The sequence below is a fragment of the Cibotium barometz genome, chromosome 32 (assembly GCF_041138505.1).
Source record: "Cibotium barometz isolate CiBa-2024 chromosome 32, ASM4113850v1, whole genome shotgun sequence".
NCBI lineage: Eukaryota > Viridiplantae > Streptophyta > Polypodiopsida > Cyatheales > Cibotiaceae > Cibotium > Cibotium barometz.
In genome coordinates, this window is record NC_141077.1 from 20,234,349 (window position 1) to 20,250,515 (window position 16,167).

General features: G+C 42.6%; 1 long non-coding RNA gene across 1 annotated transcript; it reads right to left on the reverse strand.

The window, feature by feature from the left end:
* Nucleotides 1-12,087: 12,087 nt before the first annotated feature.
* Nucleotides 12,088-13,306, reverse strand: LOC147619921 (uncharacterized). The gene is made up of 2 exons (XR_015261794.1): nt 12,973-13,306; nt 12,088-12,776 (listed from the first exon to the last, which is right to left on the reverse strand). It is a non-coding gene; the product is annotated as an uncharacterized LOC147619921 (long non-coding RNA).
* Between the last annotated feature and the right edge of the window lie 2,861 nt (nt 13,307-16,167).

Here is a 16,167-nt window from a genome sequence, read left to right on the forward strand (position 1 = left end):
AATGATTGTGTAAAAAAAGTATTTTAAAAATTCCTTCTACTGATCTCATGTGATATGCTTACTACTTTTATGAGTGAACCCCCCCCCCTCCCCCCCCCCCCGCGCCACTAGGAATGGTCAACAAGGTTGTTATCTCAACCTATATTGGCCCTCCCAAAAGTAATCAGGGGGTGGTCAATTACAAAAAATGTGTCTATCACAAGAGTTCAACAGAAGGAAATTTTTCATATTTGAAATTTACAGAAATATATTTAAAGGTGGGATTTTTTAATTACATTTTGAAGAAAATTTACAGATTTGAATAGAAAAGGATACGTTATATATTCATTCAAAAATTTACAGATAAGGGATTTTCAAAATAGGGCTTGAATGCACACGATATAGCATAGAGTGAACCCCTCGAGTGCAATCCCCAATCCATTGCACTAGGTTCATAATCATGTCAATGTTATCCCTTAATTAACACTAGTTTTGTACCTTAACAAGACATAAAAGTGTCCTTTTTAGGTAATTAAAAAAGTTTTATTGGGTTCAATTCAAGTGAAATTTTGAAAATTCATTTTATAGGCCATTCCTACACTACTTACAATTTTCTAAAAATAAATCTATGTAAATTTAAGACTTTTATGATAGTGATATATTATTGCTGTGAGGACAAGGGTCTGTAGATAGGGTCTGGCCATGCATGCTAGGTGGGCATCCTAAAGTGAAAGGGCCAGGGCCGAGGGCTAGGGGCTCTAAAAGGACATGGTTGGGTGGTTACTATCATGGGTCATTACCATAAGTCTTACATTGGTATCAGAGTGTGAAGGTCTCTCTCTCAGTGGGGAAGGAGCTCACGCATCACAACGCTACGTGTTTCAATAGATATGGAGATCGGCTCTCATCATCCACAAGGAGTCTACAGGTGGAGGTTTCTACAAGCTATGGTGTTATTCTCTCTCGTGGAAGGCTATGGCATTGTTCTCTCTCTCTCTCTCTCTCTCTCAGTGATAGCGTTCTGGAAGGCTACGGGCGCCATGTTTTTCTCTCTAGATCATGGTGTTACAACCACCATCGCCATGCACAAGGCTGTGGGCCATGCGGATGATGCTGGCATCATGCCATGGAGCACCGTCGTCGTTGGCACGCGGACCACATGGCCAGGGGCTAGGCAAGAAAGCGCCGCCATGGCACAAGGCCACGTAGGGAGTGTGTCACCGCCACGGGGCCAGGCAGCGTAGGCGAGCCATGAGGCAGGGGCCGCTAAGGGCCACGAGTAGCGCAAGAGGCTGGGGCCACGATGGGCTAGAGAGGGGCTATAGCTTGACGGCGGGGGGCCATGAGGGCCACCCAAGGCGGGGCCATAGCCACCGTCTCAGAGTAGCCAAAGGCCCAAGGCGGAGCCATAGCAGCCGCCTCAGAGTAGCCAAAGGCCCAAGGTGGGGCCATAGCAGCCGCCTCAGAGGAGCCAAAGGCCACCCAAGGCGGGGCCATAGCAGCCGCCTCAGAGGAGCCTCAAGGCCACCCCAAGGCAGGGCCATCGCCGCCGCCTCAGCATAGCCAAAGGCCACCTCAAGGGGTAGCATGACCGCCGTCTCAGAGCCGCATAAGGTCGTCATTACCTCTGCCTCAGAGCAGCCTAAGGATTGCCAAGGTGCACCAAGGGTGACTACCACCGCCAAGGACCGCCACCGCTAATAGGTGGCTAGCAAAAAAGTGCCCTAGGGACAGCGTGCAAGAGAAAAAAGTGTCGTGTACATTGAGACGTGTACATAGGGAAAAAGCTAAGATAAAAAGCTACGTAGCTTTTTCTAAGCCTATAAAAGGGGGCCAAGGGTCGGGGCTTAGCATCACAACTCACACAAGCAAGACTTCTCATCCTCAAGTAATGGGTGAGCAAGCTCTTTCTAAGCAGACCTCTGAGCAAGACTAGGGGGAGCTAGGAAGCAGTGGGAATGACAAAGGGGCACTAAATGAGCCCAAAGACATTCATAAGCCGCTAGCTCAGTGATGCACACTCATATGTGCTAGTTACGATGATTTAGCCGGGTAATGCGATCCTTGGATGACATTTTGTTCAAGGCATTGCATCTTCCCTATGTTGCAAGACGTCCCTCAAAACATTATGCCGCTGTCGAAAGCTATTTTCCCCCATTTAATCCACATAGCTTTTGTAGCAATGCTGATCCCAGTGGGTGCTCTATATTTCTGTCTCTGCAAGTTGCAGACCCATTCTTGTGTTTCTCAAAGCTATTTTCCCCCATTTAATCCACATAGCTTTTGTATCAATGCTGATCCCAGTGGGTGCTCTAGATTTCTGTCTACAAGTTGCAGGTCCATTCTCGTGTTTCTCAAAGCTATTTTTCCCCCATTTAATCCACATAGCTTTTGTAGCAATGCTGATTCCTGCTCCTGTGTTAAGAATGGCCATGGTCTTTACCTTGTCCAACTTTATTGGTAGCATGGCATTTCCTTTGTCTTTGCCAGGGCTTTTTGTACTTGTTCACCTTATTCAAGGGAACTTTCCTCACCAAGCTTGCTACTACCGAAAGCTTTGTTATCGACCGTGCATCTTCCCCAACTGCATAGCCTTTACTCCATAACATCTTTGACACTTGATTCCACATCTCAGCAGGCTTTGAGAAAATCCATCAAAGGCAGCATTGCCGTTACAGGAGCTGCTAGAATAGCTTGAAGGTTCAATGTATCTTTCACCTTTGGAGTGATTTGTCGGAAGAAGGAAGAGGCAAAATTTTTGTACCCGCTTCGGTCCTTCCTATGTAAGACGGCAGTCAAGCTAAGGTTTTAGCTTGACTGCTAGCATCTTCGTCATCATTCATCACTTCCTTCTTAGACAAGGGTGTTGCATCAGCAATCACCTAATCTGAGAGATGGATGACCGAAAAAGGAGCTGAATAAGACGGCAGTCAAGCTAAGGTTTTAGCTTGAAACCTTAGCTTGACTGCTAGCATCTTCGTCATCATTCATCACTTCCTTCTTAGACAAGGGTGTTGCATCAGCAATCACCTAATCTGAGAGATGGATGACCGAAAAAGGAGCTGACTCCTCTGGCTCTGCATCCCTCTCCTTGAAGTCCCTGGCTTTCTTCCAAAGTTCTTCCATCATTTCATTCAGTAGAGGAGGAATTGCTTCCACTCTCTGGCTTTCAAATTCTGGCTTTGGTGTGCTTTTCTCAGTGCCCACTTCTGATACTTCAGGTATTGTCTCCAAGATTGAACTCCTTCTTGCCAAATAGGGTGGCAGCCCTTCTAGCAAGGCTTTTGTGTCTAATGAGTGCATGATTCTTCACCAAGTTGACCTTCTCTTGGATCAGACTTGGATACTCTTTGAGCTTAGGCAAAATGACTATGTCCACCTTGATAGTTTCTCGTAGGCTTTGAGGATACTATCTAGTGTTTCTTCCACCTTATCCACAAGAACTGATCCTCTAGAGTCCGTATTGGATAGCGCTTCAACTTGATTCAGAACCACAGCTCCTCGTTTGTCTACCTTGCTTGACTCCCCTCTCATAGGTCCATCTCCAACCCGTCTTGCACTCTGATTTGGCTCAGAACATTTTGGGCTAGGCGTTTTGTTCCGCTTACGTTGTTGCCTTTTTTCTTGCTTCTTCTCCCGAGCATTGGAGCTCTCAGGTTTAGACTCGTTGTCTCCCTTTTCCTCGACTCATTTGGCTTGAGCTCTCGTAATTGCCATTAAAGGCACGCCCTTACTCTCTTTTGGCTTTGCCTCAAATTCTGGCTCGCCTTGAGCTGGTTTTGAGTCCATAGAAGATTTGACGATAAATTCTCTACGCACTTTGTCAGGGGTTTCTAAGATAATGGATTCCCATGAACCTGACTATGAAGTGTCAGTTCCACTATGTGCCTTGGTTTTGTTCGAGTTTGATTTGTTGGATTGGCTATATTTTTTCCACTTTGTCTTTGGTTTTTTTCCTGGAGCACATTCTTGAAGAACAGGCTCTTCCTTGGGCTTTAGCGCTGTGGCAGCCGCTGCCTTTTTAGCTGGGACTTTGGTTACTACCTGCAGGGAAAGAATTTCACTTTCGCTCTCCAATGAGGTTGGTGAGGGAATGATTGCAATGTAATTGAAAGTCCTTCTCTCAACTCGAACATTGTTTCTAAGTCTGTGCGGGCAATGCTTGCCTGAATGATCAACTGCGTAGCCTTCACAGTACCTTGGGATCTCAGGCCAATCAGAACAATTGGCCTTGTCTTTTTCATCGGGCTTTGGCTCTAGAGGAAAATCCTTGGTCCAATGAGATCCATGGCATTTATAGCAACGCACAGCTTTCTCAAATTGGGAACTCTTCGGTTGATGCACTAACGCTTTTTCAGAGCTCGACTCTCTCTCAGCACAATACGGTTGAATAGGCACTAGTGCCCATTTGCTCTCATTCTGCTCCGTTTCCACGTGCGTTTGAGCTGATGTACTTGACCATGGTTGCATGTCACTTGCATATGAGACCGTTCTTGGCTCGAGATGAGACGCTTGACAGTTTTGTTCTCTCAAGAATCTAATCCTACATTGGCATTCTAGTGTCTCGTGATCGGTCCATTTCGTTGCACCACTTCACTGGGTTCTGATGGGATTCACTCGGGTTCTAATTTTGAGGTGGATGGGATAACTGAGAGTTAAGCCTTAGCTTTTGCACAATGAGATCTACCAAAGCTTGGATGTCTACGTTCTTGCTTGACTCACCAGATGTTGATGGAGCTTGATTAGACGTGTTTCGCAAAAGATTGCAATTGTCATCCAATCTCTGAGTATCAAAGTAACGCTCATCTAAGTCTGTGTGATTCCTTGTGAATAAGTGCATATACGGCTCATTATTCCGCAGCCCTTCTAGAAAACAAGAGATCAATCTCTCTTCAGTTGGCATCTCGGATTGGAGGGTGTTAGGGACACCATAGCTACTGGCTTCTCACCCAGCACTCTCCAAGTGAATGAAGATGTCGAACAAGGAAGCTTAGCCCAGCTAGCTCACGGAGGAAACCTTGCGTGTCAATGCAAAGGAATCTCTAGCTTGCACTTTGGGGTTGTTGACTCCTGGGTACACTTGCTTACTAATCACTACCCTTAACCAAATAGCTAAGCAATGGGAGGTGCTCAACCACTCACCACTTCACTACACATCTACCCTTATCAAACTACTTCAATGGAAAGAAAGCAATAAAACATACATAAGAAATAGCTTCAAGCTCACCTAGCATTTCTCAATGCCTAGAGCAAAGCAATGCTCATTGGTATGCGCCTAATCAATAGCTAGCTAATATAAGTATAAAAGAACACATCCCTTGCTACCCAAGCATTAACTACCCAAGGCATGCAAAGAAAGCATTCAAGCTAAGCTAACATGGCATTGAATCAAGCAAATACACACATTCTATTGATAAACACTTCATTAAGCATTAAGTGACAAGCGCAAGCTATAACTCAAAGAAGATTAAGCTAAACTAAGCTACACATACTTGATAAAGAGAGGAAGACATGAAAGGAAACCTTGCATTACTCTTAATCATAAAGATTACAAGGCCTAAGCTATAACTCAAAGAAGATTAAGCTAAACTAAGCTACACATACTTGATAAAGAGAGGAAGACATGAAAGGAAACCTTGCATTACTCTTAATCATAAAGATTACAAGGCCTAAGCACAAGCTTTAGGCAAGCAACATAGGCTTGGATAAGAGAGAGAGAAGGAGATGAGAGCTTCTTTGCCAAAGCCTCAACTCAAGTGTTCAACCACCAAAGAGCACTCATTACATTGCATAACTCTCTTTTATAGAGTTTCACTTTTAGGTTGATCCCTTTCACACTAGGGAGGACAAACTAGAAAGGCTTCCTCCTTTTGCAAGGGCTTGTTCATACATCTAATTGTTGTCCTATCTTATTACAATGTACTTCGGCTTAGATATTCCAAGAATGGAAGAATTCCCAAAATGGGTACTATCTCTTCCGAAATAGGAACTTTCTCCGCCGTCGCATTACCGCTTCTGGCACTTAGTCTCTTTGTCCTTTACTCTCTCTCTTGACTAATCTTTAGCCATCGCTTGAGTCGACTGTTTCGATTGAAACAATGAATTTCTTTCTTTGAATAATCACTTAATTGATTTCTAAAATTAGATAAAAATTCCAATGAGAAATAAATTAATCATTTATCTGAATTTTTAGATCTCGATAGATTTCCTGAATTCTCTTCTTACAATCCGTGTGAATATAAAAGGCTTGATTAAGTGCATGCATTCCAAATGAAGTGTATGTGATATGAACATTTAAGTGAATGCAATGTAAGTGTATGTGATATGAACATAATGCAATGTAAGAGAAGGGTAATTGTAAGGGTTCTCAAGGTACAAATGTAGAATATTAACCATACTAGACGGTCCATAGGCTCGCATAAGTACGATCGATCGAGAGGCATTTGATGACGAGGTCCCGGAAAGAAATGTGTGTGCAGTGTGTGTGTGAAAGGACTCTTCGCTTCTTTCTTCTCCAATAAGGTAATAGATGTCGACACATATGCCTACCCATCTGGCGTAAGTACACACATAGATAGTCCCACTTCTAGATTGGGCATAAAACAAAAAGAAAAAGTAAAAGGTATGTACGTATGATTAAGTTGGAGATTATTTGGTGCAAAAGTGTTTGGGTCACTATAAAGAAGAGTGCCTAATGCATGTACTCATGAGGGAAGTACCCTATATGCTTGAAGGTCAATGCATGTTAAAATATATTGTGTAAGCAGTCGCTATGGGTACTTGAGATAGTAACAGAATGACTCAAATATGGATCTTTGGCAGAGTCCGACTGTTAAAGTTGCAAGTGGCTTTTGTAGTAGAGAATGTGTTGCTCAAATCTCACAATGTAACACCTCATTCCTCCACCCTTAGTTAAGTAGACGTAGACTTTGACTCTTATACTCATCGATACCCGCATGAGCAACTCGACGTAAATAGGCTCAACTCTCCAGCTTGAGTGTATTTCACACCAAATGAAGAAAACAAAATATTATTTATATATAAGCAGTCTAAACACGGAGTAGATATGACTTGAAGCTCTGGGTCTAACTTTTGAGCACGTTTGGGCTACAGAGTGCCCAACTCTTGACTCTGATGCCAACCAATGCGATTTGATTGGTGGAGACTTGGACTTTTATGATTGTGTCTTGGAGTACTTCGTGGAATATCTTCTGACCATTTCCTTCTTTAGGAAGAAGGAAACCCTAAGCTTGGATACCAATGTAAACTAAATTCTTATGGAAAATAATTAACTCCTTAATAGTGGTATAATCAATAGCAAAACAGTTTATGGAGACAATCACATAAGCAAGAAATTGAAAGAGTGACACCACATAGAGGGATATCATGAGGCTATCCCCCCCTCAAAAGGACTTTGTATTAATCTTCCAATTGGAGAGATTGTACAATCATGGAGAGCATCGTCTTGATGCATATAGGATCAAGAAGGCTTGGAACTTCAAAATCCGAGAATGAAGTATCTTCTTCACCGAAAATAAGGGTGTGTCTTGGCTGCATTGGAAGCTGCAGATGCAAACATGCTTCCTTTGTTGTTGTGAAATAGCGTAACAAAGCAACAAAGTCTGAGCAAAGGAGACATTAAAGATGTGGTGAATGTTTATCTTTTCTTTTAAGCTTTGAATGTGTGCTTGCTTGCCCATTGATTAGTTTCATGCTCATGAGTGAAGATGAAATGTGTGCTCATCTCTTATCATTGTGAAGTAGCTTGTCATAAAGGGCTAAAATACAAGAGAGCTATGGAATACCACCCAATGTAGTTCTCCAAGAATTAACACTTATGAAATAGGTCGATCAAAGATAGCAAAACCACCCTCAAAGAAGAGAATGGTTACAAGATCACAGGGGAGGCAAACCCAGAATAATGTGGGCCTACCGCACAATCCTACTTACCTGAGTTCTATCTTGAAAGGATCAGAGGGTGCATCAGATGTGTCTTTATCAGTGCAAATAAAGGAGCAGAAGAATGAGGACAAAGGCTACGTACCCTGATGTAGCTTACATCCTAGTGTTCTTAGGAGCATCTAGGAGTCATAGAATACACCAAACTTAATGAAAAGAAGCTTGTGTGTTTCAACCGCATGTGAGGGATGTTTGGTCCTTGATCAAACAAGTTTTTGGGTCTTGAGTTGTGACAAACAGTAAAGTCTAATGTAAACCTGAGCATACCCTTAATTAAAAAGTCGATAAATTTTATATTTGTCATACATGTAACTTTTTTGCTACTCCTTCCATTAACTATGTCCTTCTATGTGCCAAAATGGCCATAGATTAACATACACCTATTGTGTTGATACTTTTGCGGTTGAAGTTCTTCACATTAGAGAGACCCTAAAACATTAAAAGTCGTTTAAGAATGTTGTGGAGTGCTAGTGTCACTCTTAAAAGGTTTTTGCAATGTTGTGTTATCAGCCTTCTACTGCAATTAAAAGATGTATTGTAGTCACTTTTATCTCCTCTGGGATAAGTACCTCTATCATTGTTGAGTTCTTTTAATGAGATATTTGGTGGTATGGGACCACGTATTTCATCGATAGAATCACACAAAATTTTGGTGGCTGTTCTAAGTATGGGACCACGTATTTCATCGATAGAATCACACAAAATACGTGGTATGGGACCACGTATTTCATCGATAGAATCACACAAAATTTTGGTGGCTATTCTAAGTATTGTGTGTGAGTTTCGCAGCCCGCCGACTCTCATGATGTTTGACATGATGGTTTATTGCATCAGTGAAGACACCCTTTTGCATCCCACTCCAATAGATATTGATGGACAGTTGGTCTAAGATGCACGGGCTTCTTGATGTCTATTACTCCCCATTGAAGCACCATCAAAGATCAATTGAATAGCTATTGCAGCAACCTCTGCATCCCCATAGTAGAGCCACAAGATCCATCTCATGAAATGTTCATAGGATGGGGGCTCCATGCTTTGCCAGCTTAAGAGACCGTTCACAAAATGATAGTGCACTATTTAGGTAGAAACAGTGAGCCTAACAAAGCAGAAAATATTGATTAAAGAAGATAAAGAGAAGAAGAGAAGAGCATGGATGACGGATTGGCGAAAGCAGTAAAGGTGGAAGCGGGAAATGATTCAACATCTATTTGAATCCCATGCCCAAGTGCATTGTAATATATTTCAGCTGGATGTGGGTTCGAAAGAGTTCCAACTTGTAATTATGAAAGCCCAATATATTAGTTTGTCCGCCCATGTATGAAAGAGGCCAAAGTTAGAAGCTTAGCTATAAAGGAAGGCTTTGCTAAGGAAAGTGGACTCTTTGGGTGCATTCTATTGAGAAGCTTATACAAATAAGCTCTCTATCACTCTCTCTTTTCTAAGCCTAGCTTGGCTTCAAGCACTCTTGCTTGAGCTCTCTCTTGTAATCATTATGATGAATAGAGAATGCCATGGCTTCTTCTTTCTATCCTTATGATTCTACCATTTTATGCTTTGTGTTGAGCTTAACTTAATGAAATTAAGTAGTTGCTTAATGCTTAGTGTGAATGCTTAATTAGTGAAGTGAATGCTTAATGCTTGAATGCTTGTGTGCTAGATTAATCATTGTGTGAGCATTCTTGAAGATTAGTTGCTTGCATTGGTGATGGAAGGGGATGGAATGAAGGTAATGCTTGCTTGTAGTATTCTTTGCTCATGCTTGTTTTGATTAGGCTCTGAGTGGGCAAGGGTTTTTTGGTCTTGAGTTGTTGGGAAGTACTTGTGGGCTTCGATATATGCTTGTGATGCTTGTAGGTTTGCATTAGCAATGTTTTCATTGATCACATATTGGTATTGAGTCATGTGGGCTAAGTAGGAGTGAGTGGGTTAGCACATCCATTGCTAAACCATTTGATTAGTGAAGTGTTAGATAAGTAGAGTCGTCAAGAGTCATCCCCATTTCTAAGCTAGAGATTCCCATGCTTTGACAAGGCATGGTAACCTCCGCGAGCTAGTCGGGTTAAGCTTCCTTGTTCGGCATCTTCAGTCATTTGGAGAGTGTTGGGTGAGAGCCACTAGCTATGATGTCCCCAAAAATGGCACCGCTGCTGCTGGGGAGTGCCAACCTAAGCTAGTGAGTCTTAAGTTTGCTTTGGATTTTAGATTGCTCCATTGGTTGCAAAACCATTTGGATTAGGAGTTAGCTTAGGTGTGTGATCCTAAGGTCAACATTAGCTTAAGTAGATGAGGTATTTTCATTTGTTTGCAAGAGTTGTGGGTTCTCACAAACCCTCACCCACATTGCGGTTTTGAGAGTCTCCCGCCCTTCATTAGATTAGCATTTCATTTCACTTTGTTTTATTTTATACTTCATGCTTTTGTTTTTTTAATTTCAAGCATTAGTAGTTAGTTAGTATAAATCTTTTAGCATGTTTGTTTCAAGCTTTGGTTAAGCATTAGTTAGGCTTGCATTAGTGTAATATGCATCTCATTTGGCACATGTAAGTAGATGCATTAGTTAGGCTTGCATTAGTGTAATATGCATGCTCATTTGGCATATGTAAATAGATGCACTCAACATCATCATTAGACTAGGATCTTTTTCATTAAGCATCTTTAGTTATTTCAAGTGCATGCCAATCATTATCTTAAGCATTTATGCATGCCATGTCAAGCATCATAGTCAAGCATTTTACCATAGGTTTAGTGGGCATTTGATAGCTTATTTTTTATTACATTAGGGCATCATAGCTTGTCTTTAGTCTAGCATCATTCGCCTTTGCATCTAGATATCATTAGGAGTAGATTTAGTTTGTTTGTTGACCTCTAACAAAGGTTGTGGAGTTAGCCCTTGATGCATGCCATTTCAAGCATCATAGTCAAGCATTTTACCATAGGTTTAGTGGGCATTTGATAGCTTATTTTTTATTACATTAGGGCCATCATTTGCATCATAGCTTGTCTTTAGTCTAGCATCATTTGCCGTTGCATCTAGGTATCATTAGGAGTAGATTTAGTTTGTTTGTTGACCTCTAACAAAGGTTGTGGAGTTAGCCCTTGATGCATTAAAATTAGAAAGATCGCAAAACACGCTACGAGCAAATACCTTGGGGGCAGACCATTTAGAGGGCATCTCTTGCATCATAGACATAGCATACGCATCATGTAGATAATTTTCCCCTCCACATGTGCTCTCTAGATTGACCATCGACAGTGTGCTGGTACAGAGTGCCGTTGATGGTGGACCCTCAAAGGAAGGGAAAAAATAATTTTTGAATTTTGACCCACAAGGTGTTGTTGCAGACATCAAGGGCTATAGGCACACCCAAAATGAGCCAGTTTTGAGGTGTTGATGGTGGAAGGTCGATGGTAGAACCAGAGGGCCCAGTGAGCTGAGAACAGGGTTTTAAGCAAGGCCAAAAAGTCAAAATTTTAGCCACATGTGGTTGTGAGGCTAAGTACACCTCTGTTTTAGCAGGCATTTGCCGGTTGCTTAAGCGAAGAGGTGGGACTCACCTTTGCTTCATTTTAGGTTTTTAATTGAAATGTACATGTCCGACTTTGCTGAGGCCTACAGATGGCTCTAAACTGCATATTGGTACTATGCTATACCCTTGAGCAGCCTAGCTCGGATATCCATTGCATCCTCGAGCCTAGCTTGGATCTCACTTGGCTTTTGCCATATGTGTGCTCTCACTCGCGACTAGCACCGTTGAGTGAATGCATCGGAGTATAGTGCCATTGTACTGCCAAAATCTTCACGGATTTTTGCACAAGAATTGGCCTAACTTCCCCTTTAAGTAGGCCTAGGCCAATTGCTTGGAAGAAAGAGTTATGCTCAGTTTACTTTCTTTGAGCAGACATATGCCAATTGCTTGCAAGAGGTTGCTGGAATAGCCTACATTACCTAAATAGGGCCAAGACCACAACAAAGTTCCAACAAAGACCATAATACATCCAAGCATCCAAGCACACATGCAAGCCTTGCAAAAGCACAAAATTCAACTAAAAAAATCATAAAGAACCAGTGCCAACAAGACAAGTACACCCAAACAACAAAAAAAACATTCTTGCACTACTTCCATTTCATTGAAATAGACATAACTTTAGCATCCGGTATCCGATTCCAAAACTTTTTTTATGAGTCTTGAGGGCAAAGCTGCTCTATAGAGTTCTTTACATATTACAATTAGTGAAAGGGCTATAGGCCTGTGTTGGGTGCTCAACCACAGCTCCACCGGGAACAACCCCTTTCCACTATGTAAATGATGTGTATGAGGGAGGGTCTCCTTTAGAAGTAGTACCATCAGGACCATTTTTCGAGGAAGATCCAATCTCAATACAATTAGCTATTGCTCAATTGGGGGAACTGGACGTATCCAATGCCAATAGCATGGTGCAGCTCCCTGCACAAGCCTTATATCTATTTGCCAATGGAGCAAATCGACTTCCAAATACGTATCCAAGAAGACTAACAAGTCCGGGGCCAGGAGCTCCTCTGGGTCCTTGCTATGAATGCAATGGTCCCCATTTGGTAAAAGAAAGAGAAGCTGCGGCAAGAGGGTTTCAACCATGGCCTCGAGTACCTAGGTACTGTGGCGACTGTGGTATCAAACATTTTGCCCAGGATTTCCCAAACACACCAGTAGGGGTAGCCTCTACTCCTAAAACTTCTCTTGGTTTAATTGAAATTATCCCTTCACCTCCCACAAGTGAAATAGAACCAGAAAGTGAGGCAATACCTCTGAGAGTGGTAACTCCCACACCAAAAGCTACAGAGTCTGCAGGGGGTAGCCAGCCTGTTACAAATCCAAAACAAAGAAAACCAAGAGGGTTAGGGCCAAGAAAACTGAGGAACAAGACAGTTCTAGCGAATCAGGTTCGTGGGAATCTATTGTTCTCAAGATGCCAGATAGCACATGCAAGCAAATTGTTGCTCAAACAACTGCAGAAATTAGACCATCAGGAACTAAAACAAAGTCTCTCTCTCCATACCTTGCCCACCGCCACCCATCGCCATAGCTACATACACATTGCCCACCTTGCCTCCTCGCCATAGCTACATGCACCTTACCCATCTTGCCTCCTCGCCATAGCTGCATGCACCTTGCCCACCGCCATCACCATAGACATAAAGGCCCAACCTCTTTCTCTCCATAGCTAGTGCATGCACATTGCCCACTGCCATCGCCATAGAGGCCCACTGCCATACCTTTGCAGGTCATTGCCATCGGCATCACCATCGTCATACAGGTTGAATCGTCACAACTGCAGGGCCGAAGCTCCCTTCTTTCCACAGTGATGCATACATACATAGGCGCCAAGAAACGTGCATAGAGCATTCCAAAAGGAATAGAATACACTATGCACGTTTCTAGGGGCCCCCTTAACTTTTTAAAATTTTTGTATTATTTGTGGGTGAAGCCCCGAGAAATGCGCATAGTGTATACTATTCCTTTTGGAGTGCTCTATGCGCATTCCTCGGGACCTTAATGCTTCATGTTCAACCTTCCGAGAGAAAGAGAGAAGCAGTAAGCGAATGCCCAGGAGGAGAGAGAGAGAGAGAGAGAGACATGTTTACATTTATCTTTTAAATAATTTTTTTAAAAAGCACAGGTTGCAAACATTAGCACCTTCTAAAACCATACTTGAGAGTGCTTGAGAGAGAGAGATAGAGAGAGAGAGAGATATAGAGAGAGTGCATTCCACTCCTTGAGAGTTTGTGTATTTTATACTATGCCTATATGGATGAGGTCTCGAGAAACCTCAAGGTGCATTTCAAGTAGGTTTAGAGGGTTGTCTGCGCGTTTCTCGGTGCCTTACTGTGTGAGAGAATATACCCGGCATTACCATGGGCTAAGTTTAGCTAATAGCCCTCTTGAAGCTTAGACCCTCTTGAAAGCAAGGGGTCCTCTTGAATTTATTAATACACATAGCTAATGGCACTCTTGAAGCTTACACCCTCTCTTGGAAGCAAGGGGTTCTCTTGTTTTTATAAATAGACGTAGCTAGTAGCCGTCTTGAAGTTTAGACCCCTCTTGAATGCAAGGGTCCTCTTGTGTTTAGCAAGGGGGCCTAAGAAACGCGCATATGAGTTTTTAATAGTAGTAGATCTCTAAATGTGCTTTTCTCAGAATCCCCTCATGATTTTTGAGAGAGAGAGAGAGAGAGAGAAAGGGTCTTTGATATAGAGAACTTTGAGAGTACTCTGAGAGGAAGAGAGTGTGTTTTTAGTGTAGATAGGGGGAGACCATGGGTTCCAACTTGGGAGAGAGAGAGGGGGTTTTTAGAGAGAGGGAGACCATGAGTTCTCATCTTGAGAACTAATTATGAGGGTTCCAAGTGTCTTTTTCTATGCAGATGTAACATACCCGTCCTGCTATAGTCCGGGTAATGCTTGATAGACAACCAAGTCCTGTCCGCCCCACTTAGTTAATTTCCAGACCCATGGTGGATATAGGAAAAACGTAAGTGAGCCAGACTTGGCCCTATTTCACAGGGGAAACGTAGTCTCCTAATGGACAACTAATTCCTTTAGACTCAATGCATCGATCGCGGAATCACAAGGAAGATCCATTCTTGGTTCAAAGTGCAGCTCCTGGCTCCCCGAGGCTTAAGTGCTGCACAGTCCCCTAAGATGACACCCTTGGTTCATAATACAGACCTGGCTCCCAGAGGCTCAGGGTGCTATACTGTCCCCTAAGGTGTATGTAATTACCTCTATCAACGGTCCTAAGGTATAATCTGTTGGAAAGTTACCCGAGTTGTCAAGTCCGCCATAGGTCAGCATCGTCTGGGAACTTGACCTCCCACTTTCCTTCAGAGAGAGTAAACTTTCCTAATTACTACTCACACTGTTTGAACATTGAAAAACAGGTTCTTTAATATTTACCTTAGAACATTGTTCATTAAAGCAACTCCTTAGTTGTAAAACAAGGGATGTACATATTTATACTCAATGCGGTCTAAGAACTCTTTATCAAAGTTGCATATGTACATATAAAACCATTCCACTGATTGTCTAGAATTTCAGTCCTTAGTCCCACTGGAATCCATGGGTACCCTTCCCTCCCAGTTCTAGGTGGCTGTCTTACTCATAATCCCTGCTGAGCGTCCTTTCCTCTTATGAGAGGTTCGTAACCTTCATGGTTGCCAATTACACCACCGATTCCTTGGTCAGGGTAACCGGCACCCACATAGGTCGGCCCAAGTTACTCGCACCTATTGGGAACCAAACCAAACCCGACGGCCTTCGGGGATAGCATCTGCCGAGCCCCTCCAGATCCAAGGGTTCCAAACACACCCCGTTCAACTGGCAAGCCCCCCCCTTTTCATATGATTTCTCAAACATAATGCATGGCCGTCCAATGTAACTTTTCTATTACCATGGCGGCATTGTGCTTAACTTAAAACCACGCATATAAAACAAGTGCGAATACAAATGGTGTTTCATCTGACTGAGGGACATAAAGATCCTGTTATTGGACAAAATAAGGTTCCCTTTTGCCCTAAGGTAAATCCACCACATTAAATTTACCCCCTCGTATCTTTTTATACCATAAGCTACCTTCCATTCACTACTTAACTCAATTTACCCTTCACAGTCTACCTTCGCTGAATTACCTTAGCCCTTTACACAAACACATGAGTCCATGAGCAGAGCAAGGGCTCCATTTGCAAACATTGTACATACAATTTCTTATGCTTTGGTGATAGGATTGCGTACTAGACTAACCTGAAGCTGGTCTCGTCTCTCTTGCAATAGCTTTGCAGCTCCTAAAAGCATTGTCACATGAGCATCGTGCCCACATGCATGCATCTTTCCTGGCCGTTTGCTTTTGTGAGCCCAATCGACCAATTCCTGAATGAAACCAAATTTGTTAAAGCAGCATGCTAATCTCTCTCTCTCTCTCTCTCTCTCTCTCTCACACACACACACACACACACCAATGATGCACACAAAAGCACACACCGATGCACTCTATAGCCAATGGTTAAACATCATCCCAAATTACATAAGAGAAGCACCCATCTAATGAGCAGAAGACATGACTAGAAGCAACATAATGGTTTCGTATATGCCACATACATAAAATTAACATAATAAGCAGACAAAGGTTTCAAGTGAATGCCACAATGGACGTACATGTGCGTGTGTGTGTGTGTGTGTGTGTGTGTGTGAGGAACGGC